This window comes from Delphinapterus leucas, chromosome 3 (assembly GCF_059928025.1).
Source record: "Delphinapterus leucas isolate spDelLeu-1000000601 "Yukka" chromosome 3, BTC_Dleu_Yukka2, whole genome shotgun sequence".
In the NCBI taxonomy this organism is placed as follows: Eukaryota; Metazoa; Chordata; class Mammalia; order Artiodactyla; family Monodontidae; genus Delphinapterus; species Delphinapterus leucas.
In genome coordinates this window covers 104,567,189-104,593,254 of record NC_143131.1, presented here as the reverse complement: position 1 = coordinate 104,593,254, position 26,066 = coordinate 104,567,189, and the positions used below count along the sequence as shown (strand labels likewise).

At 40.4% G+C, this 26,066-nt stretch overlaps 1 pseudogene; it reads left to right on the top strand.

Annotated features, from left to right (window-relative positions):
* The first annotated feature begins 1,258 nt into the window (after positions 1-1,258).
* On the top strand, positions 1,259-4,041 carry LOC111182553 (elongation factor 1-alpha 1 pseudogene; annotated as a pseudogene).
* Positions 4,042-26,066: the final 22,025 nt, after the last annotated feature.

Here is a 26,066-nt window from a genome sequence, read left to right as displayed (position 1 = left end):
TAAAAATATTGTTAGCACACAGTTTAAAGAGCTCTCAGGCATCCATGCTATAGGGCGCCTTTGTTAATACCGCCCTGCATCATCCACCCGAACTGAAAACTGACCTGGGAAGGAAGCGCAACCAATGTAAGTGCAGCTACTGATTTCCTAAAATAGGCTGTCATTCACTCCAAAGCGTTTCTGACAGTCCTCCTATGTCAATCGGAATGTACCAGCAAAAAGTGGGTCCGGGTATTTAGTTATAATAATTATTCTAGATTATAAATTATTCACTACAAACCTGGTTGGGTTATTTTTAGAATGTATGGTTCACAGAAGGATTAGGGGTGCAACTTGGGATGAAAACAACAGGCTGGCTCCTTCGAGCTCTCTAGTTAAAGCTTCCTTGTTTAAAATCAGCTGTGGGTCCTTTGCGTCTCTGCTACTTCTACTCCAATCAGTTCTATTCAACAAAATTTTATCGAGCATTTATTACGTGCTTCAGCACTGTGGGAGAATAAATGACATGTGAAGTGTGCCTGTGAATTAAGGAGACTGGTTGACCAGTCAGACACAGGAGTGGTGCCATTTGTTTTGTCATTTCATTTCAGGCATTGAGGGAGAGCACAGAGGGCCTGCTGTGGCATTGATGTTAGGGTTTTCTATTTAGATTCTGGCTTTAAGTCGTACAGTCAGCTTCAGGTTCATATTGTCAGGCCCACTTTAGGAAGAGAAGATTGACTGTAGTAATAAAGGCTTTGGAGTCTGGAATTAGCCAGATTTGGGTTCAAACTCAATTTTGTTGCTACTCAAAATCTGTGCAATTTTGAAAAAACTCTCCATATTTCTGAGCTTTGGTTGGCCTTGTTCCTACAGTGAAGGAGACTAGATGGAACTAAGACCCTTTCCAGCTATATTGTTCTATGAAAAAGATTGTTCAGCAACCACACATCCCAGATTTTCTGGGACACCCCACCTCCAAAGTATTATGGCCTGTTGTACCTATAAAATTATTTATACCCATCAAATGCTGAATCACCATCACCTGATTTATACATTGAACGAACCATCAGAGGTGGGAACAGGCTGGGGAGAGTGGTGTTAAAAGATAATTTTCATAGAAAGGTAAAATCGTGACCCTCATACGGATATAAAAATGTGTATATGTTAAAGATTTGATTCTACTCATTAATCAAAGACGGAACCGACAGATGTTATAACTGGTTCAAGAGAATCTGAAAGGAGACATTTAAAGATCAGAAATATTGAAATGAGAATGCAAATAGAACAAAACTGGGTTTTTTTCCAGGGGGAGTGGAGAGAAATCAATTGAACCTCTACTAGACAGGGAAGCATTTGCATGTCTGTCAGTTACCTATAACATACAAGTTGTAAAATAGCTCAAGGGCAGTGAAGACTAGAATCAGATAACAGGAAGGGTGTGCTGTGTGCAGACAATGCATAGTTTCCCATGAAGCACAGTTTTTCCCTACAGTGGAAATAGCTTCATATGGACTATGGCATTTCATTGTGATTTCTGGTTCTTCAACGGCTATCTGGGGAAGGATCTCAGTGGGGACTTGGGTGTGGACAAGAATCACCTGGGAAACTTCCAAATCAGAATCACACCTCCAAACCAAACTGCATCCAGGGTTCTAACAAATGTTGTAAACAATTAGATGGCCTTTTCAACTGCTTTTTGAGGTTGAAGTTATGATTGAAGGAGACCTAGAAAGTCGGCTGTGTGTATTTATAGGGGCAGTATTTCTTCCCGATCCTTTGAGGAGCCTTTTGTGACTTTCTTGATGTGGTTTAAGGGTCATGAAACTGTTAAGTGTTAGTTCACCGAGGGCTAAGGTCCAATGTGCACACTGAAGGCAAGGCAAAGTCCAAAGGAGAAAAATGGGAATTAAAGAAATAAAAAGAGGGAAGAAGCATTGGGTTTGCTGCCAGAACACAGATGTCATGAAAACCACTGCTAAATCTAAGCCAAGATGGGAAAGGAATAGACTCCTATCAACATGGTCATCACTGGACACCTAGACTCGGGCAAGTCTACCACTGCTAGCCATCTGACCTAGAAATATGGTGGGATTAACAGAAGAACCATCAAAAAATTTGAGAAGGAGTCTGCTGAGATGGGAAAGGGCTCCTTCAGGGCGGTCTGGGTCTTGGATAAACTGTAAGCTGAAGGTGAGCTTGGTGTCACCATTGATAGCTCCCTATGGAAATTCAAAACCAGCAAGTATTTTATGACCATCACTGATGCCCCAAGACACAGAGACTTTATCAAAAACTTGATTTCAGGCACATCTCCTGCTGACTGTGCTGTCCTGATTGTTGTTCCTGGTGTTGGTGAATTTGAAGCAGGGATCTTCAAGAACGGGCAGACCGTCAGCATGCCCCTCTGGCTTCCACACCGGGTGTGAAACAACGAATTGTTGGTGTTAACAAAATGGATCCCACTGAGCTACTCTGTGGCCGGAAGTGATACAAGGAAATCATAAAGGAAGTCAGCACCTACATTAAGAAAATTGACTCAACCCTGACACAGTAGCATTTGTGCCAATTTCTGGTTGGAACGGTGACAGCATGCTGGAGCCAAGTGCTAACGTGCCTTGTTCCAGGGATGGAAAGTCACCTGTGAACATGGCAATGCCAGTGGAACCATGCTGCTTGAGGCTTGGGATCGCACCCTGCCATCAACTCGTCCAAGTGACAAGTCCTTGCCTCTGCCCCACCAGCACATCTACAAAATTGGTAGTATTGACACTGTCCCTGGCAGCCGAGTGGAGACTGGTGTTTTCACCCCTAGCATGGTGTTCATCTTTGCTCCAGGCAACTGAAGTAAAGTCTGTTGAAACGCACCATGAAGCTTTGAGTGAAGCTCTTCCTGGGGACAATGTGAACTTCAGTGTCAAGAACGTGTCTGTCAAAGATGTTCATCATGGGCAGTGTGGCTGGTGGAATAGCAAAAATGACCCACCAGTGGAAGCAGCTGGCTTCATGGCTTGGGTGATGATCCTGAACCGTATCCAGGCCAAATCAGGGCTGGCTACACCCCTGCGCTGAATTGTCACACAGCTCACATTGCTTGCAAGTTTGCTGAGCTGAGAAGATTGATTGTTGTTCTGGGCCCAAACTCATGCCATCTGGTGATGCTGCTGAGTTGATGTGGTTCCTGACAAGCCCACCTGTGTTGATAGCGTCTCTGCCTATCTGCCTCTGGGCCTTTTTGCTGTTTGTGAGATAAGACACAATCCGTTGCCACAGGTGTCATCAGAGCAGTGGACAAGAAGGTGGCTGGAGCTGGTTCAGTCACCAAGTCTGCCGGGAAGACTCAGAAGACTAAATAAATATTATCCCTAATACCTGCCAGCCTGCTCTTAATCGTGGTAGAACAGTCTCAGAATGGGTGGTCTGAATTGGCCATTTAAGTTTATTAGTAAAAGACTAGTTAGTGATAATAATGCATCGTAAAACCTTCAGGAGGAAAGGAGAATGTTTTGTGAACCGTTTTTGTGTGTGTGTAAGGTATTCGTTTTAAAAAACCAGTACTTTTTCATGGAAACAACTTGACCAAAAATCTGTCACAGAATTTTGAAAACCATTAAAAGAAAGTTTAATGAGAAAAAAAAAAGTGGGGAGTGAAGACTAAGACGAAGAGAATGGAAACAGGGAAGAGAGGAATGAGCTGGGGCAGAGGCAGCAGGGATGCCTCCCGATAGATCTACTTGTTAATAAAAACACCATTTCAAAGTCACGCGCACATGGAGTACAGGTAACAAGAAGTTTGATTTCCAAAGCACTGCCGCTTTATAGATTTCCCACCTCCACTGGAAATCTAACATGGTCACAGTTTTGAGGAATTTATCAGGAAATATGCTAATTCTATTATAATACATGAAATATACACTGTTCCTGCAATGTTACACATTGGGGTTTTTTTTCCCCTCTCTTCCGTGCTCCCCACCCTACACAAAAATTGAAAATAAAGAAAATCATTGATTGAATGCCTAAATTGAAGTTTTTTCTGTTTTAATTTATTTTTAAAAACCCAATACTGTATTGTAATATACTGGACTAAAGGAGATATAGTTATTTCTAGTTCTGAAAGGAGAATTTGTGAAAATGCCACTTCAGGACTTTAGCTCAGCAACTAAAATGAAATGTGATAGAGAAAGAAGACATGAAATGTGGACAACTTCATGGTGGTTCTAGGAAGGCTAAGAATCACTAGGGATTGAGAGTTTAGATGGAGGAAAGATGGCTTAGGGTCAGGGCACACTAGACCTTCTATTTAGTAAAGCTTTATAACCTCCCAAGATATTATCCTGGAGTCACTCTTAAAATTCGATGAAACTGGGTAACTCTCACACAGAGGTCAGCTCAAAATGGGGGGCAGTATTATCTTGACTAAATCCTTTGGGAACTGTGGATACCAGGTAGGAAGGAAGGCCCGTGGGTTTTTGACATGACATAGTGCAGCTGGGCCAGCAGACTCCCAGCTGGCAGGGAGATCAGTGTGTTTGGACGAGGCAAAAAAGGTTAAACCAACCAGCACCGTGAAACAAATGAAAGAATGCTACTTGAGCCTCTCTGAAGTCAAAGTTTCATACAAAGTGTTTGGTCCTACAGACTAGTTGCTTTCTTTTCATTGTTTTAACCTAAGGGATGAAGAAAAATAAATCGATGTCAGATTAAAAAAAAAAAAAACTGCTGGTAGCTCCATACAATATATTAAAAATGAAAATACTCGTTTGCTTGTGGGGAGAAGAGAAAGCCAATAAAATTTAGAGAAGCTTCCTTCTAGTAGTACACATTGTTTAAAAGGAACTTTAGAGCTATTATTCCTCTTGTGATCTTCCCCCAAAGCTACAGAGGTGAGCAAAGCTACCCATATTGCGCTGCTAGCTGTCGTTTTAAATAGCATCATACACACACCTTCCAAGTTCTGAAAAGCCCATTCAGTGTTTTATATAAAAGCAAGTTACCGGAAATGGGCAGAGAACACACTCCTAAATATAGCAACATAATTACTGTCATGTAAATTATCTCCTCTCTGTTGCGTTAGAACAATGAGATAAAAGGTTTATCTTGACAAAGTTTGAATAAGTAGAGGTGGAATTGATTCAGAATCTCCATAACTGCTCCATCCACGGGCAGTGGGAGGGGGAAAAGAGAGCTCCTTTAATTTCACTATCAGCACGTCCTTCCTGTTCATTTGCATTTGGGGAGTTTTTCCACAGTGCATTCATTTGCTAGTGAGATAATGTGTCCCTGCATGATCAGTTAAGAGAGGGATAGAATTACTAATGATGAAAAGAGGCAGCACAAGGGCAAGAAAGCAAAGCAGCCCTTCCTTTTCTTGCCTAATCTGGATGGATCTGAATTTCAACCATCTCATTTTTTTTTTTTCCCTAGTGGTGATGGCGGGGCTGTTTTCCAAAGCTGGGTTAAGACATTGCAAATTGAGTTCTACACATTCTTTTTTTTTTTTTTAAGTGCCATTCAAAGAAGGAATGTGATGTCATTGTGCTGAGTGGCTGTTCTATTCTGGCTGTTTGCATGTACTTGTCATTTAATAAATTGAGGGCAATTTAAATCAACTGTCACTCAATGAGCATCAGCTGTTTTCCAGGTACTATGGAAATAACAACAGGAAGGTCTTGTCCTTTAAAAAAGAATTCTAAACAGAAAGAAAACTTTGATTCACAGAAATGTTTAAATCAATGATGAGAGTAATGCGGTGTTACTAGTAGCAGAGCCATCGGAAGGTCAAAGATAGAAATATAGGTTAAATGGAAGGAGTGGAGGGATGTCTTATCCTGTGCTGTCTTTAGGTAAGTGTAGGGTTTACCCAGAATGCTCAGTGGACAACAGTTCAATACTGCCTAGGACAAGTCAAAGTTAGGAAGCCAGCAGTGGGCGTTGGAGCTGGGAAGCAGAACAGCGAGTTTGGAGTTCAGGAGTCTCTGGCCTGCAAACTAGACAATACCCTGGCCCTTGATTTTCTTTATTGCAAGCTTCCAAACGTCTCCAGAATAGGAAAACGGTGTCCTTTTAGGAAAAAATGTGAGAAAGCAACAGCATGGTGATCAGCATTTCAGTGATATAGATAATGTAGAGACCAAGTTCAAACACCCTTACATAATGAAAAGGGTGTAGTAATACACAATGAGAAAAGACAACTTTGCTTTAACATACCTAGGAAGCTTTTTTAAGGTAGCTTGGAAGCATGAAGCGCTCAGTTGGCTGACCTGACTGGGTGAGGCTTAGCTTCCTTTTATCTATTGCCTGCTGCCCTTTGGGTCGAGTACTTACTTCCCTGGGATAAAGGAAGGCTCCAGAGTGAGTAAAAACGTGCCAAATTTGAAGCTACACTGCTCTAGGTCACCCAGAAACACCGCAACTGTGAGTTGGCTACTAATCCACCCTTGTTTCCCTATGCCAGCCCATGGTGGTTAAGCGTGTTTGGTATTGAAATCCGCCAGACTGAAGAATGACACCCTGGGCCTTGTCACCCACAGAAAGCAAAAGGAACTATGAAATAATCAGTCTCATAAAGAAAATAGTGTTCCTTTAGTGGAACATTGCTGTCCACTAAACAGTTGTTACAGAGGAAATGTAGCTCCTATAATGGGGGACTTTTTTCCAAGGCTATTTGTCCAAAGGTGAGAGTGTCATAGCAATAATCCTAAAAATGAGAGTGGAATTATGAAGGAATCCTTTGCAACTCTGCACCCCCATATTCTAAATGTATTCACTGCCCAAAACTATCAGAACGTATCCTAAATTAAGACTAACGCGCAAACCAAAGCAGCATTGTACCACCATTTTTCAACCACAAACCCCCATCCACTGATGGGCTGCCCCCATCCACTGATGGGCTGAACTAGGGCAATGACAGAGGAGATAGAGAAGGGAATGGAGGAAAACTGGCAAAGATGGATTGAATATGGGCAGGAGGGGCAGTGATGGACAATTGCGTATCAGAGCTAATCCCTAAATTTCTGTATGGAATGATGGCGTTTTTATTGAAATAGAAACTCTGCAGGAAGATGAGGATTGGAGGAGAAAGACCATCATGGGGAGGAATTAGAAAAGAGAAGCTCCTGAAAACAGAGAAATAGGGACAACAGAGAGAACCAGGACTCAGAGGAGATAGTAGGAACCAACTCAGTGTATAGGTTGAAGGATTAACTTTAGAAAGAGGAAAGAGGGACACTCTTCCTCTAAACAAGGAAACATCTTGCTCTAAGCTAGGAAACTCCTTCCTTTAAACTAGGGAACTAACATTTATTGATGGCTTTGCATGTACCTAGCATAAGACCTCGGCACTTCTCATATTTTAGGATGCTGTTAAAAGAGAGCAGGCTATTGTATGACAGCCTTTATTCTCCCTGTGTCTACAGGACAAGGACACTGGCTATGATTTAAAAAGATAGAGGTCAGATTAAAAAGGTGGATACATTTGAAGGTATGCATTAGGGAAGGTGAAAGGAAAATGACTAGGGATAAAAAAGGAATGCCAAGTAGTATTGAGAGCTGGATATGCATAGGTCAAGGTCTTAATTGTTTTTAGACAAACTTAAGTGCCATGTGGATATAATCCAGGGTCACAAATTGCTTTCTTCATTCTTAAAATGGTCATATTCTTTAAAAGCTAGGCTGAAAAGAACAGAGAAAATCAAAGTCTCTAGCGTATGTCTGAGCCAGTGCTTGCAAGTATGGAGGGTTCTTAAATCCATGCCCTTCCCAGGTCGATAGGTTAAACACAAGCCTATGTTACATGGGGTCAGATTCCCTGCAGTGTTCCCAAGGGTTTAATCCTACAGATTAGCAACACTGGGAGACAGGATTCTTGCCTAACTCTGTGAGCTCTCTTCACAGGTGTTTTGTGAATCTCTGTGAGGTGTGGTGCAAATGAATAAAAGGGATCTAGTCAAATTTCCTGGAAATGTTCCATATTCTAGCAAAAATAGTTACAGTAAATTCTCTTATAACACCCAGTTGAGGGGACTTCCCTGGTGGTCCAGTGGTTAAGTGGCCCATGCTTCCACTGCAGGGGACACAGGTTTGATCCCTGGTTAGGAAACTAAGATCCCTCATGCCACGCAGCATGGCCCAAAACCAACCAAACAAAACAACAAGGACAACATAAAATGAACACCCAGTTGAACAGGTAGGCTCATTCGATTTAACAGACATCTGCTAGGCACCGCTAGGTGTGAGGCACAGTGCTAGCTACTGGGAGGGGGGCAGATATGATGATGATGGCGATGGTGATGGTGGTGGTAAGGTTACTTTATGGGGGAGGGGCTTACTCTGCACCAAATACTGTCCTGAGCTCCCTATGTACGTCCATCTGAGTAAATGCTTATAACAGTCTTAGGAGGGTGGGGTCTAATCCCTGCAGCACAGAATTGGAAACTAAGGCTTGTTGGTCACTCTCTGCCTCCCTGAGGCTCAAGGTAAAGTCAAGCCTTGAGCAAAGACCACCTGTCTTTCCCTTGCTTCTTCCACTCTCACTTTAAAATTATTAGCGGGGAAGTTGAACTCAGAAGTTACCAGGGAAATAAAGTGGACTTTTACATCAAGTCTAGATGTTGAGAAAATCGACCAATCCTTTATTGTCGTATCATGTTAAATCATATCATATCAGATGTTCTTGATTGTCATAAAGATATATTTAGAAGTGTGACAAACAGCCTTGAAAAAAATTGTCTTTTGATGGTTGATTGTATTGGTTAATGGATAACTGAAGCCAGCTAGAGGCAGCCATATATACACAAGACAATCAATCTTTTTTTTTTAAAAGACCTTAAAATGTGACAGAAGTGTGAGTGCTTCTAATGAGAACATGGAAGTGATTGTGTAAAAAAAAAAAGCATGTTTGAAAGCATTCTAATACGATAATTCATATTTTATTTGAGTCTCTTCTAATTAAAAAAAGGAAGAAATTATGTCTGTTGGGAAATATCCAGAAACATTGTATATTTATGTCCTAAGATAGTTTTAGGAGCTTCTCTATTATCAAGATTTTTAAGAATCATTTTCATAATGGAACCATACTTTCATTAAAACATCCATGGATCATTCCATTTAATTTCTTTTAACCCCACCAAAAACACGTCACCTACCATTTGCAGCCTCAAGAGTATATACAAATTTGTTAAACCATCTTTAGAGAAAAGCTTGTAGATTTTTCAAGTGTTTATGCTTAGTTTATTAACATTTAAATTGTGACATAACCAGTGTTGCTTTGCTGCCACTACCTTGGAAATGTTTAAACATTATTATAACTTAGCTCTACATTCCAGTTTTATCTCTAAAATGAATGCTTTTACGGTCAATTTATGCCTGTCAACAAGTAGTGATCAGAGATGTGAGGTGGCTCATAATCCAGAGGTACTAGGTTACAATGTGTTACCATGGAAACTGTGTTTTATTGCATCTTCTCTTCTTGATTTAAGGCATTTGACAATCACAGTAACTGTTTGCCAGTCTTCCCACATCATAAAAAGTTCAAAAACACAAACAACCAATAGGGAAAAAAAAAAAAAAAAAAGGAAGGAAGTGGGGGTGGGGATCCTCTACTGTTCTTGGACCTCACCAGAAACATGAAAAAGAAATGACAGCCTTATATTTAACGTGGACCTTTTGTGAATAGTTTATCTCTCAGAAAGTGCAGGAGTGTTGGAAAATTCAATCAGTGGTTAGTCATCCAATGGACCTGTCTGCCTGTGGTTCATTTTGTTTATTGCATCATATATCTTTTATGATCACTGGGACTTTAGCCTGAAACAGCATTTTCTTTAACAAGAGCCATGTTTCCGTTAAGGTTGTTTATTGCATCTGAAACATTACTCCTTGAAATCATGGTACATTTTCTATCGAGCAAAGGTCTGCAACAGACTCTTGCATGAATGTGTTTATTCAGAATCTAGAGTTAAAAAAAAAAAGAGGTCCAGTTCATGTAACATTAATCACTTTGCCAGTGTTAGCTGAGGTCATTGCCACATTCCTAGCAGTATTAAGGCAAGTCAAGATTAATTACGTACATTAAACCTTAGAAGGGAAGCACGTGAAAGGGATCTCAAATTAGACATTTCTTAAAAGACAGAGAAATGACTGTGGCGAAATGGGCTAACTGCGGCAGTTTGACTTTACAGTATGCTAGCTTTTACTACATGGGGTCAGTACCGTCTCTGTGAATCTGTAGGCATCCTTCTTCCTATCTCTGGAAGTTTATAGGTCAAATTTAAGGTCTTTCTGAGCATTCAAAATGAAGATTCATTCACTAAACAATTTTTTAGTACATGCTAACCACCAGGTACGGGCTAGGAACTGTCCAGGCGAAGATGAAACAGACATGGTCCTCCCTTTCCTGCTCCCTCCAAGAACTGCATGATCCACCCAGGGAGATGGGTACCAGATGTGCACAATCTGAGCAGAGTTTTGTGGGAGTACAGAGGAAGGAATGATTCATTGTGATGGGAAGTCAGAAAAGACTTTACTGACATTAACTTTACAGGGGTAGAAAGGTGAGCAAAGCAGTCCAGGCGGAGACCTAGTGAGTGTTCCCAAACTAATTAGTGATTTGATGGGACTGGAGCTGAAGGCTTTTGTGCAAGAGCTGAAGGCAGCGGCAGAAAATGAGATTGTACAGTAAGTTAGAGCCAGACTGCAAAATCTCTGAACATGTACTTTATCCTAAAAGCAATGAGAAGCCTTTGAAGAATTTTAAGTAGGAATTTTTTTTTTTTAATATAAATTTATTTATTTTTGGCTGCATTGGGTCTTCGTTTCTGCATGTGGGCTTTTCTCTAGTTGTGGCGAGCCTGGGAGCCTGGGCTACTATTCGTTGCGGTGGCTTCTCTTGTTGCGGAACACAGGATCTAGGCGCACGGGCTTCAGTAGTTGTGGCACGTGGGCTCAGTAGCTGTGGCTCTTGGGCTCTAGAGCACAGGCTCAGTAGTTGTGGCCCACGGGCTTTGTTGCTCCGCGGCATGTGGGATCCTCCCGGACCAGGGCCCGAACCCGCGTCTCCTGCATTGGCAGGCAGACTCTTCACCACTGCGCCACCAGGGAAGCCCCCTAAGTAGGAAAATTTAAAGAACCAGACTAAGTTAGAAACTGAATACAACTTGGGGTGAGGGCAAGTTGGATGGCAGTTTCACTGGTAAGAAACTAGAATCATTGTCTTCAAAAAGGAGGAGAATTCAGTCATCCATGAAAGGGATAACAGCTTACGTTTGGCCGTAGAATGGAGAGAGACATGTATTATGGAACCAGATGTGATAGGAATATTCGCCTGAGTTCCTGAAGGGAGCCAAGGATAGATGATGGAGAAAAAAGAATCCAAGATGGTGCCAGGGGATCTAGCTGGGTTGAATATGCAGATGGTAATGCCACTAACCAAAGCACCTGAGGTCGTGGGAACATTCAAATGGTGATTTCTATTAGGATGTTGGACATACTACACGGCACTAATGAATGATGTTGGGACTGGATACACTGATTTGGGGACCATTAACTTACACCAGGTTAAGTCGTCAGGGAAGACGAGAATGTTTAAGGGGAGAAGGTAGAAAAAGAAGAAAAGACAGTCTAGGGAAGAGTTTCTGGGGGAGAAAGTATTTCTCAGTTGTGTGATAGTTTTCACGTTGAGAAACAAAAATTAGAGGCTTGAGTAATTTTCATGTTTTTCTCTAAATAAATAGTAAACTTGGTACACAGAATAATAATGTCTAAGAGAAAATTTAAGAGCAAATATTTGATTAAAAATATTTTACCTCTGGTTGCATATATATATATAATGCAATCTGTATTTAAGACGCTAGTGGGCTCATATTTGAAAAGAAATGTTTCATGAGAGGCTTACATTATTTTGAACCGTCGCAGCTTTAAGTGTTCATAATATGCATATTTAAATATGTTCTTACATTGTATGTGACAGATTTACATACTTCCCATGTCACCATCATACACTTCCATTAAAAATTTATTTATATTTAAAAATACATTTTATATTCCCATAAAAAGGAGAAATTAAATCGTAAAAATACACACCAAGTTAGTGTTTATAGTCTAACTACTACTCTCACAAAAAAGCATTAGAGTCGGTGTCTGTCTTGCCCGTGTTGAGTAAGGAGAGAAGGCCCAGGTAAGAGCTTTTTGCTCATGGAGTTTTGTATTTCAAGGACTAAATTTTCCTAACAACATAGATACAGCAAATATGAAATACAAAACTGTTGCCTTCTAATAGAGGAAAGGGTTGAAATCGTATTCATCTATGCTTGGCCTCACCTTTATTAATATTGAAAATTTAAGAATTCGTTATCATCCAGTATCAAGAAATCATTGGAAAAATCAGTACTGCATGTAGAATTCAGGAACACCATTTGGGGGAGGTTTATGCCTTCTAACTAGTTTTCTGTTCATTCATATAATCATTCATTCATTTAGTAAGAACTTACTGAGCAGCCATTATGTTCCAGACTCTACTAGTAGATGTAGGATGCTAATATGGTCCTTGCATTCAAGAAATTAATACTCTTGGCAAAAAGATGAGATAGATTCTCAGATTGCTGTTGTGACTGGCTATGCCGGCTGGGCTCTGTACAACTCCAGAGGGAGCCATCCTTTATAGGCTATAGTGTAGCCCTGGAGTGATCCCAGCCCCAGCTTAAGCCAGTGGGCACCTGCATCTCCCTGGTCACAGTGATTAGCTCAGAGATAGGCATGTGACCCAGTCAGAGCCAGTGAGATGTGAAGAGGTGTTTGCTGGAACTTCTAGTAAAAAGAAGTTCCCTTTCTCTTCCTGAGAGCTCCCCAAGGGAGACTATTTTCTGCTGGATGATGTAGTGTGAGATATAAGGAATTGCTTCAGGTGTTTTGCCAGTGGGAGCTATGAGCCTGGAGTTACTGGGTTCCATCCTGTGGAGTCTGAAGAAGGCAGCGATATGATGGGCAGGATAGGGGGAGGGAGTACCCGGGTCCTTAGTGATGTCATGGGAGCAGTGGATCAAGCCTCTTAAAAGGCCAGGAATAAGTCAGTTGCATAAGCCCATACGTTCCCTTGTTTTTTGTTGTTTGTTGTTGTTTTCATTTTTGTTTTTTGCATAAACCAGATTGTGTGGGTTTTCTTGTCACAATTACAAGAATCTTGACATAGTCACCAGTACGGTTACCTCTTGTATAATATACAACTTTTATGCCTTTTCAGACAATCTAGTGGCCATGTTCTTCCACATGTGTTTTCCAGCTTAGGGTAACGTGGATCCCAGTGCAGTCAGTGAGAGAATGGATAAAGTTCAACCTCGTTCAGAGCTTGACCTCTAAGATCAGAGGTGGAGCCAACTGCTTTCCAATCCATCAGTTCTCATTCAACCTGTTATGGAGATGATGACAAAGAGAATGAATATTAAAAAAAAAAAAAAAAAGAAGTATTGAACATTCAAAGCTAACCTTCCAAGCTGACTTGACACTATCTTCCTAGATTTGGAGGCTTTTTGTTTTTTATATCTTCAGTGACACATAGGAAAGTGCTTAGCATTTATGCAAAGCTTAACAAACATTTGCTTAAATTTTTTATGTGTTTTTATTGTGGTAAAATATACATCATTTACCATTTTAATAACCATTTTTAACTGTATCATTTAGTGACATTAAGTACATTCACAGTGTTGTGCAACCATCGCCACTATCTATTTTCAGAAATTTTCCATCATCCCCCGAAGAAACTCTGTACCCATTAAACAATAACTCTCCCTCCTCCCTGCAGCCCCTGTAACCTCTATTCTACTTTGTTTCTATGAGTTTGACGTTTTAGGTACTTCATGTAAGTAGAATCATGCAATATTTGTACTTTTGTGTCTTATTTCACTTAACATAATATTTTCAAGGTTCATCCATGTGGTAGCATAAAGATTTGCTTTCAAATATGTTCCTCTCCCTTTCCCCCAAGAGTGTTTAATTTCTGCTATTCAAAAAATAATACATAAATACTGGGTTAATCTTTTAAAAAATTAGACCATACTCAGGAACTGACACATATTTTGGACCCAGAAGGAACCAGGCAGTATACTAAGCGTATAACAGACATTACATTATCCAGTGCTCACAATCATAACAGTTGTGTTACTTCCAAAGACCCACAGTCGCAACATCACGTGATATTGTAGCCAGGATATGATCTCAGTTCACTCTGACCCAGAGACCATGCTTTTCCCATTTCTGCAATGCTCCGTGGAATTCAAATCAGAGAATGGTCTAACTATAAAGCCTATTTCTAGTTTTTTAATATCTTTAACATTTCCAGGGTAATAGATTTATCTTTCTAGTTAGGTTTTATTCGTGCTGATAGAAAAACTAGTTCACACTAGTGGGGTTTACTGAAATCTTTGGCATGAGGTTACCCTCCAGAAACCTACTGAGGGGTAGATAGTCTCATCCAAGGACTCAAGCCTTCTGTGTCCAACCCAGGGTTCACTACACACCCAGCACACACATACTCAGCTTGCTATTTGTCTGAACGCCTACTGTTCTTTGCACATGCTAACCCCTCAGTACACTTGCACTGAACACGTGGTATCCTTGGCTTTCTCAGAGAGGATCTAAGCTCCATCAGACATTAGTGCTGATGACTCCATGGCCATTCTTCAACAAGCTATAGGTCCAGATGAAATTTTAAGGCCAAGATGGAGTTAGCCTCTGCATCTTCTGCCTTATACAGTCCCTTGAATTTCCCTCTTATTATTTTAATCCCTATCAAAAATAAACAAATGCACAATTACCTGTGATTCTTTAGGATACACTTATCATGATTACAGAGCTAACCATTCTTCTTGCCCCCCTGTGCTACCATTCCAGCTACCCCAGAGGAACCCTGCCCAGCCGCCCGAGAGCCAAAGGACCAGGGCCACTCTTCAGCTCAGATCTACATGATTGTCTGGAGATGTCTTTAAAAGGATGGAAAAAGGCTTCTGAAAAAAGGTATTTCATTTTCTAGAGGCTGAAAAAAGTGGGTCAGAGGTTTTTTCCAAATCTAGGGCAAACCTATTTTTTGGCTAAGGACTTTATAAGACATTGCTCTATTTAGCAAGCAAACTGCATTGCCACGTATCTGGCTCCTCTGAGAGAACTGTCTCCCTAAGTTTGGATCATCGCTAAGTGTGCGCTCATGCATTCTTCACTCACGTATAGTTTAACCTTGACAGTGGCTCTCCTGGGACACTTTGGGGGAATTAGCGTACACACTGGCAAGCGAATAGATAGTGCAGTTAATAGTTGGAATCCCAGCTCCAACACTACTTCCTGTGAGGTTATGAGCAATTCTCTGAACCTCTCTCTAGCTATCATTTATTTATTGCTGTGTAACAAAGCAGTCCAAAACTTGGTAGGCTAGAAACAATAACTTTTTTTGGATTATTATTGTGTGAGTCAGCAATTTGGACTTGGTTCCACTGGGCAGTTCTTCTGGTCTCTATGGGATCACCCATTTAGCTAAGTCAGACAGTGGCTCAAATGGGGCTGCCTGGTCTAAGACGGTCTCATTTACATGTTTGTCTGGGGCACCGCCATTCTCCGCCCGCATCACCGTTCCAGCAGGCTAGCTTAGGCTTGTTCACACAGTGGTCTCAGGGTTGTAACCACAAGCCAAAGAAAGCAAATCCATGTGCAACACTTTCAAACCTCTGCTCACATTTGTCATGTCCCATTGGCCAAAGAAAGTCTCATGGCCAAGCCCAGATTCAAAGAGTGGAGAAATAAACTCTACCTCATTTTGGGAGGAAAAGCAAAGTCACTTTGCAGAAAAGCATGAGTATGGGAATGGGAGGAATTATTGTAGCCACCTTGCAAACAAACTCCCTGTTTTCTCTATGAAATGGAAACAATAATATATGGAATATAACGCTATTGCAAAAACTAAACTTATTCCCTCCTCTTTGTTAATTAGAAATGGAAAAAGTGTGGGATAAGGTAAATTCAACCCTCATTATGGAGGGTTCTAAACGCTTGATTGAGGTATTGGTTGATATTTATCTCAGCCAGCAATGGAGACTTACTGATACATCGTGCACAAGTTGAATGACATGATCTGAATTTGTTTAGGGAATGACCACTGTTTAAAATTATCTGCTTCATTTGTTTGTTTTCTTGTTTATCATCTATCTTCATCTATCCATGAGATTATAAGTACCATGAGACAGAATAAGGATTTTGTCCAGTTTTCTATTCTGTCCCCAGCATGAGGAGCTTTGTCTGGCTCAAGAAATGCTTGCTGTTTAATTAAATGTAGTCCAAGTCACTTCGAAATTCCTCCTATAACATGACTTACAAACTTCTTTCACTGCACTCACCCATATCAAGATGCAGGATGTCCTCTAGTCCTCAATGTCCTCTGGTACTGTAAACAATCCCCCTTGTGTGTTCAATGACAATTAGAGAAGGGAAGAAGTATCTCTTGATCTGGTTACTTCACTTTTGTTAAGATTGAATTTCTTGGCTCATGTGGAACTTTTAGGTAACTAAAATTCCTAGGGTGTTCTCTTACAAACTATTAGTCCAAATCCTAGTGTTCTCTCATCCCAAGATGGTCACTAAAAATAATTAAAATATCATGAATACATAAGTGTTGCCCCTGTTCAGTTTTATCTTCAGTTTCCGGCTCATCATTCTAATTTGTCAAGATTGTCCTGAATCTACACTATGTCATCAAATACATCTGCTTGCCTTCTCAGTTTTGTACCAAATTCAAATTTGATAAGCACACTTCCTCTGTCTTCAGCAAAGTAGATGGTAAAATGTTAGACAGGGGGCTTCCCTGGTGGCGCAGTGGTTGAGAGTCCGCCTGCCAATGCAGGGGACACGGGTTCGTGTCCCGGTCCGGGAAGATCCCACATGCCACGGAGCGGCTGGGCCCGTGAGCCATAGCCGCTGAGCCTGCGCGTCCAGAGCCTGTGCTCTGCAACTGGAGAGGCCACAAGAGTGAGAGGCCTGCGTATCGCAAAAAAAAAAGAAAAAAAAAAGTTAGACAGGGAAGCCCTCATATGGCGACCTGCCACTACTGTACCCCTGGACATCTTCCTCTAGGTTTAACCAGCACACACCCACTCAACTCTCCTATCCTCCAGTTTTCATTTCTCTATCCTTTCCGAGCATGTCATTAGCAATTTGGCATATGTCTTGCTGAAATGAAGGTATCAAATGTTTGTAGCATTCGCTTTTATACCAACCTACTTAACCAATCCCATTTTTTTAAATAAAAGGAAATGATTTGGTCATGGCTTGTTTTTACCTTCTCGTTGACTGATCTACATGCAGCCTTTCCTGCCACTGGCTCCATTTTCTTTACCTTCCTTCTTAAAAAGAGGATGTGTCCAGGGGAGAACATCCCTAATTCACTTGATGTTCCATCCTTCTACTAGGACTTCTCCTATTATTTCCTCATATCTTCTCACAGACTTCAGGCATCCCTTCTCTTCTGTCGTGGCAGTCTTCCTTCTTCATTGGATCATAGCCGTTACCACTGCAGTATTTGTTCTCAAATCTGATTTTGTGTCAGAATCACCCAAAGGGCTTGTTAAAACACAGATTGCTACATCTCACCCCCAGAATTTCTCATTCAACAGGTCTGACGTGCGAGCAATCATTTACATTTCTAATAAGTTCCCAGCTAATGCTGATGCTGCTGGTCTGGGGACCACACTTTGAGAACCACCAACCTGATATATCCCATCTCATTAAAAACAAAACAAAACTTTTTCCTGATTTTATTAATACCTCCAAAAATGGTGCTCCTGTCCCCTCTTCCCTTTCATAGCCAGGCTTCCTCACAACACTGTCTACTCTCACAGTCTGCACGTTCTCACCTCCTGTTCACTCTGATACCACAGAAACATCTTTTAGCAAATTTACCAATTGGTTTTCTTGTTGCCAAATACAAAGGTCATTTCTCTGACCTACTCTTATTCTCTCTCTTCACCACATTAAGAATGTCTTTCTTAAAATGCTTTTCTTCTCTTAGTTTGAAGATACCGTATTCTTTTATGCTTTGCCTCCTAATTCCCTGACTGCCTCTTCTCTTTTGCTGGCTCACCCTATTCTATCCAAATTCTAAATGCTGGAGTGCTTCAGCGCTCGGTTTTAGACCTTCTTCCCTGTCTTGTTCTTGCCCTAGAAAATACCATGGTAAAACCTTATACCATGGTTTTAAATACCATGACTTCCACATTTATACCTGCTAGCCAACACCTCTCCCCTGAACTTTAGACATATATACAAGTAAAGATCCACCATCCGCATTGGATGTCTCTCGATCATCTCAAAGTTAAATCTTTATTTATCAGCTTAAACCTGGTCCTTTCCCAATTATCCCTGCGGTGGAAAGAATTATGGCCCTCCCAAAGATGTCCACATACTAATTCCTAGAACCTGAGCATATGTTACCTTACATGGAAAAAGGAACTCTGCAGATCTAGTTAAGATTAAGGACCTAGAGATGGGAAGACTGTCCTGGATTATTTGGGTGGACCCAGTATAATTACAAGGGTCCTTAAAAGTGGAAGAAGGAGGCAGAAGAGAGAAGTGACAATGGAAAAGAAAACTAGAGATATGACAGTATGATTATCCATTCTCTCCAACCCCCAACCCTCAACCCCTTAAAACCACCAATTTGACTTCTGAGTCTGTGCATTTACCTCTTCTGGATATTTCATATAAATGGAGGCATAAATTATGTGACCTTTTATGTCTAGCTTCTTCCACTTGGCATGTTTTCAAGGTTCATCCACATTGTAACATATATCAGTACTTTGTTCTTTATTATAGCTGAATAATATTCCTGTGTATGAGTGTATGTGTGTGTATTTGTTTACCCATTTATCTGTTGATGAACATTTGGGTTGTTTCCACTTTTTGGCTGTTGTGAGTAGTGCTGCTATGAACACGTATGCACATTTGTTTTCAATAGATCACAAATCCCATTTTGGAATTTGGAATGTAGGCAGTGATTTCTAGACGTAAGCCTTATTTAGTTCTTGCCTGTTTCTGATTTTCTCCATATTTCTCATGCCCCAGGATTTTTCAGAGTCATTGAGAGTAGCTTAATGATCATTCCAGTTAATTATCATAGAATTCTTCATCAAGTTGTTTATTCTATGGATTAATACAGCAGGTTTCAAATTTAATAGGGCTAGAGACAGAACTGGGAGTAGGCTGGTAGAGATTAAGGAGAAGAGCGGTAGGTGTAGTTAAATTGATGACTTTTTAAAAACAAGCACATTACAAGATAATCAATTTACTCATCCAGTGATAAACTTTATGTTTCCCGCAGAAATGTTAGTAACTTTATGTTTCCCTCAGAAATGTTAGTAGCTACCAATGCTTTCTGAATTAGGTACTTGGAACCCCTTGGTAGTATGTTCAGCACCGTCTCCAGTGTTAAAAAGTTTTAATCCACAATTAGATATATATTAAGCCATTAAAATATCATTGCATTTTAATGATTTGAATCTATGAAAATATGTAAATTAGTAATGGCTTATTAAACTTTACAGTTTCGGGTTATCGTACAAAAAAGATCTGTACATATAAAATGTTAGAGAGCAAAATGCCCTTTGTGTATTTTATTACATCATCCTTCAGCAAGGATGACAACAATGGAAATGCTCATGCAATTCCTAATTTTAAAAAATAAATATATTCGCTGTTATGAATAGAAATTGTTTCCATGAAAGCCAAGTACGCACAGTTGTTTGGGTCTAAGCGTGTTATCTTGATCCCTGGCACTCAGTTTTGTGCTTTGGAAGGCTCTACTCAATTCAAAACATAAATTTGGAAAAGGCATCCTCCCTGGAGCCCTTTGAGAGCCTGTAGTTATGGTGGTTACCTAAATATTATTTCCATAGCTACGTTGGCTTCTAGCCACAGCTGAAATGCGTATCAACAAGCTTGGTGTGAAAATGGGCAGGAGGGGAAAAAAAGAGGAGACAGAGGACACTAATTTTCCTTCTTCGGAGTAGGAGGTATAATGTCTTTATAAAGTAATAATTAAAAGAAAAACAATTACTGGAGCCTTATCTGGACCATGCAGCTGTACTTCCTTCTTTTGCATTAGCAGTGTTTCTAAGGTTATGACAAACCATGAAAATTGCATCTTTAGAGGAGTTTTATTCCTTTTCCTATGATTTGATTGAAACAGACAGCTACATTTTGTGTATATATAATTAGGCAGTAAAATAGGCTTTGAAGGCAGGTTTCCATTTAGTATGTGAGTCACACACACAACAGCCTTTCATTCACCAGCCAAAGACTGATCTTTTTAATGCTTCAGCTCGCTCAACATGTTTTCTGAATGCTACATCTTGCACTGAGGGGGAAAAAAAGGGAAAGAAAAAAAAAATCAGCTTTTCGCCCATATTTCTTTCTTTTTTTCATCTTCTTTCCAAAGGGAAAACAATCTGAAAAGCCAATCTAGGAAGTCTTTGGTGATTTAACCTTACGACAAACTGATTTTTATCGTCCTTCTTCCAGATTGTCGTCGGGCACCAGTGAATGCTTCGCCAGCTCCTGGCGTGTCTAATCCCTCTCATAAAAGGCCATTGTGGCAGTAAAACTGAGACCAATGGCTTTTTCATTCTCCACCTCTCAGCTCTCCAAAGTAATGGCACTGGGTCTCCTCTTCGTGTTTTTCTTTTCAGATGCATAGTTTCTTTCTTTAACAAGGTTAAAAAGGGGGGGGCGGGGATGGAGGAAGAAGGAATCCAATCCCATTTTCTTAGTGCCGGTCTCCTACGTGGCATGAAGTGATTTTTTTTTTTTTTCCCTGAACCTGAATTAGGAAAAGCATTTGAGATACAGCCTGTTTTCATGAAAGTGATTTTCCTCTGGGATTTTGTGTACAATGAGAACAACCCCGGGTGTATTTTTTTTCTCATAATAGAAATCAGGCCTATGAGCTGTGCATCCTCATGCCTTATCTGATTAAAAAGCCGTTGCCTGTTAATCTCCATCCTTTCACCTCCCTGTGTCCCATTTGCTTTCTCCTGTCCTGTTCTGACAAACCCGAAGATGGAGAGAAATAATATCAAGCTACCTGGCTGATTTAGGCAAGGCATAGTTCGTGTTTGTAGAATATGCCTTTCATCTGAGGAACTCAAAGAGCCTGAGGAGCATTATCACAAAGGGCCCAGCTCCAACATAAAGGGCATGGAACAGCTATAGTCATGTAAATCTAAGTTTCTAGAGTGGTTAGTACCTAGGTAACCAAGAGAGATGAGCCGGGTTCTCATTTCTGATGTGAAATTCGATGTCCATGCAGGAATTTCAATTTCCAATTCAGGCCCCACCACAAGATAAACCACTCAGTATTCAATTTACCTCCTGCGATGTCCCCCTGGGGAGTCTGCCTCCCCAAGATGAAGGGCTTTACATGACAGGCAGGTGTATATATTTCTTCAGTTGGCCTAATCTAATAAAGCTGGGCATGATTAATATGTGCAAAATGTTGCCATGATAAATAATTCAGAATGAAACTGCCTTTTTTAGTTGTGCTACAAATAGATGTCAGTCTGCATTTGATGGTGCCTGTATCCCACAGGGACTCAGGACCGACTGAAAGGAATATAGTCCTTGTGCTGGTTCTGAGGAAAACACTGGGGACAGCTCCACTGACTGAGCCTATGTGATTTTGCCTCAAACCAAATGAAATCTTTCAAAGTGGACTCTTTTTGCTGGTTCTGTTTTTGTGATTAGAAGGAGCAGCTTCCATTGAAGACTGTTGTACCTGTCAGGACTTCCATGTAAATCTGATACAGAGACTTCTTTTTTTTTTTTTTTAATTTATTTTGTTGAAGTAGAGTTGATTTTCAATGTTGTGTTAATTTCTGCTGTACAGCAAAGTGAGTCAGTTTTATATATATATATATATATATATGTATGTATGTATATTCTTTTTTTTTGTATTCTTTTCCATTACGGTTTATCATAGGATATTGAATATAGTTCCCTATGCTATACAGAAGGACCTGGTTGTTTATCCATCCTATATATAATAGTTTGCATCTGCTAATCCCAAACTCCCAATCCATCCCTCCCCCACCACCTTCCCCCTTGGCAACCACAGGTTGACACAGAGGCTTCTTATTGTAAGAGATGTATGTGTACGTGGTCAAGGCCCAGGTTGAACATCAGTGTCTCTTCCTAACAGTCCACTTTTTTTTTTGCAGACTTTTTCCTTCCTCTTCACAATTCTCCCTTCTTTCTACCTCACAATCTCTTTCCCCCTCCCAGTCTTATTCCCCCAAACTGTGGATTTTTTAAAAGAATTTTTTTTTTCATGAAAACCATATCTTGAGCCAAATTTTTATTGCAGCTTATCTTGAAGTCATAAAGTTTGCGTTCATCATTTCCGTATTAACCATAGAGACACATGGATCTATCTGGTTAGAGCTCCACACTTCCCTAGCTTTATGCTTCTGAACTTCAGCGATGGTTTGCATTTACATGATAAAGCAGAACAGGCATTATTTTCCAGTTGGAGCCTTTTTGCTTATGACAGTGAAATGGCAACATGATGAAAATGATCCCGCCAATGTCGGGAGTTTCCTGATAACTTTTGAATGCCAGTCTGTATTATCAACCTAGCCTAATTTTATCAATGGCTGTGATAAAACAAAGGAAAGCAATGTCCCGTGTTTTTATTTGTGAACTAGGGAGACCACAGAAGTCAGTTATTTCACCAGTCTTAAACAGCCGATTGGAATCCTAGCTTTGTGGTACCCTGAAAGAGGTTGCAGCAAACGGCCAGGGATGGAGTGGAAGATGGCCAGGGATGGAGTGGAAGATGGCCAGGGATGGAGTGGAAGATGCCCAGTAAGCCCTCCTCCTGTGCGTCCCATGATCACACAGAACCAGGACATGATTTTTCTGGGGCTGGCCCTGTTTTAGATGGGAAATTCTTAGTTAATATTCCCTTTAAGACAAGCATATTTTTGCTGCTTATTTTAAACCCAATCCATAGGAATATTCTACATTTAGGAAAGGAGTTCTTCATTGATTTTTTAATGAAGGAGTGGGGGCAGTAAGAGCGTTAAAGTTCCTCCTGCCCCCATCATTTTCCCTCATATCATCCTCTTCTGTTTTCTTCATAGTGTTTCTTACTATCTGAAATTATCATTTTTATTTACCTGTTTACTTATTTCTCATTTTCACTGGAATGTAAACTCCATGACAGCAGGGACTTTGGTATTTATAATAGATATACCTGGTGTCTATAACAGAGCTTGGCGCACAATGGATGCTCAAGAAATATTGGTTGATTGAATGAATGAATGGATATTGATAATATGGTGAATGTCTAGAAATAGCTCCTTCTAACCAGATATATCAACATTTGATAGATTTCTGGCTCTATAGTTCTATAAATATTTAACTAGTATAGAAATGACCTGATTATTTTGATTTTCGTTTGGTATAAACATCAATCCACTAGAATTAATTACAAGCCAATGTCTAGTGACTCTCTACATCTACTTTATCATATCTACACTAAAATGAAAAATCATATGCAAGTGAATGACACAGAATCAGTGCAAGATGCTAATGTGAAGTTATAATTTTGAAACAAAGCTTAGATGTAGGTTTTGGGTAGTTTATTGTATTCAAGTTCATTGATAGTTTGTGGAAGTCATACACTGCACCCCTACCAGCTAGTGGATGAATCAAAGACTGGTGTTGCTAAATCCAGTCCTCTTACTGTTCCTGCCTTCTTTGGAGGTCATGGAACGCAGCGGTTGAGCATGTGGACTTCGAACTTGTGCAGGCCAAGCTCCAACTCTCCTACTATGTCTCCGTTTCCTTCTCCCCAAAATGGGATAATGGTTCCCACCTCAATTTTGTGAGAGTGAGAGATTTTAAAAAGAGAATTATGTAAAACACCTAGCACCATGCCTGGCACATAGCATTTAATTAAAGTTAGCTCTAAGCGCTAAGAAGTAGAAGTATCATTATTCTCTTACTATTATTCCCAAGCCCAGTGTGGTTAGCCAGTCTTAATTTATGGAATCTTTTCCTTATGTTTACATTGTCTCCAGTTCAAGGTCTCCCTTCATTAGCCTTTAGAATTTGTTTGACCCACTTTTGCTCTTTCATTGGAATGGATCAATCAACAAACCTGCCTTTATTCATGGCTGTCTGTGAACTTCATTTAGTCTCCTAACCCAGCACCACCAGCATTATCCATCTTGCCCATCTCTGAAATCCCAGATTCTTAATTCAGCCACCACCGTGAGCCAGTCTCTCACTCTGGACTTAAAAAATGGTTTCAGGGGCTTCCCTGGTGGCGCAGTGGTTGAGAGTCCGCCTGCCACTGCAGGGAACATGGGTTCGTGCCCCGGTCCGGGAAGATCCCACATGCCGCGGAGCCACTGGGCCCGTGAGCCATGGCCGCTGAGCCTGCGCGTCCGGAGCCTGTGCTCCGCAACGGGAGAGGCCACAACAGTGAGAGTCCCCCGTACCGGGGGAAAAAAAAAAAAAAAAAAAAAAAGTGGTTTCAAAGACGGCTCTGAGTAGCTAGAATATTAGAATAATCTTGCCACCATCTCAAAAGTGTGGTCTTGGGCAAAATACATGCAAGCTGAGCTTTCACGTTTTCAGCTACAAAATTAAGGGCGTCAGAGTAGAATATTGTTTAAGGTCTTTTCCAGCTAAAAACATTTGATTCTAATTATGTAATCTTTACTTCCATACCTGGTCAGGTTGGATTTTCAAAGAATTTCTACTATAGCAAAATATTCAACCTCACTATTATTTTATCAAATATCAGACTAACTGATCTAGATTGCACATGTGCTATTTTGTCTTTATCTCAACATCCCCCATAGCTATCAGTTTATATCAGTTTCTAACATACTCTTAAGCTCATATGTATAGAACTGATTTGACTCCTCTATCAATTCATCCTGGAAATGCAATTTCAGTATATAATATTAGTAAATTTATTCTACCTGTTTGTATGACCCATAGCAGTCAAGATGCAGCATCATCCAACTACAGGCTTATTTGATAGTTTCACTAGTCCACATATAAAATGAAAATGCATCGCATTTACAGATGGCTTTATATTTTCAAAGTACATTCATACACATTATCTCTTATGACCCTCACAAACTAGTGAGGTAAGTAGAGCAAGCCTTATTGTCCCAGTTTATAACAAGAAAAACTGGGGCACAGCAGAAAATGTAAGTGGCTTGCCCTGGGTACCACAGCTGATTGGTGACATCTAGGACAAGAACGTGCGATTCTAACTCTGAATTCAGTGTTCTCTCCATGGTGCCTGCCCCCATTCACAGCCAGCTTGCTCATCCTCCCAAGTGCAAATCACCAAATCCTCTGCTGCTGTAAGAGATCTCTCCTACCCAGTAACCACATTACTTTATTTGGGCAGAATTAGTCAAGGAATTATTATATAAAAATAGAAAATAATACATACACACACACATATACATATGTAATGTGAAAAGCTGATAGTATAGGTATTTCCAGTTTTCAGGTTTTAGATGTTAGGTGTTGCTGGAGAGAATAAAAACCTTGGCTTGGCTGTGGTTGGCTTAATTGCCCTATTACTTCTTCTGGTATGGATCTTAGTGCGTAAATCATCTATTAATCAGCTAAAAATAATAAACAAACTCTAGGATTCTTGGGAAGAATGGGTAGCATTGCTGCTTATGGGAAGCAGAGAAAAATGTTTACCATTTGAACAGTGAAGTTCATCTGTTTACAACCCTGAATGAACTGTTAGGTTAGCTGTTTACTCTTGCTGACTTTCACTCACCTTCACGGTTTTACCACTGTAGCACCAAGGGCATTGATGTTAATCTCTTTCAACTTCAGAAAGCCTAGATATTTTAAAATTTTGCCCCTTCTTCACTCTTCCTTCCCTCACCTCTTTCACTAGTGAATCCATGTATCGTAGTAGTTGTCCTTCCATTTCTCTTGATTTGCAAATTTTGTAAAATCAGATTTCATTTGTATATTGCGCAATCGACTACATGTCTAGTCACAGCTTAAACCCTATAAAA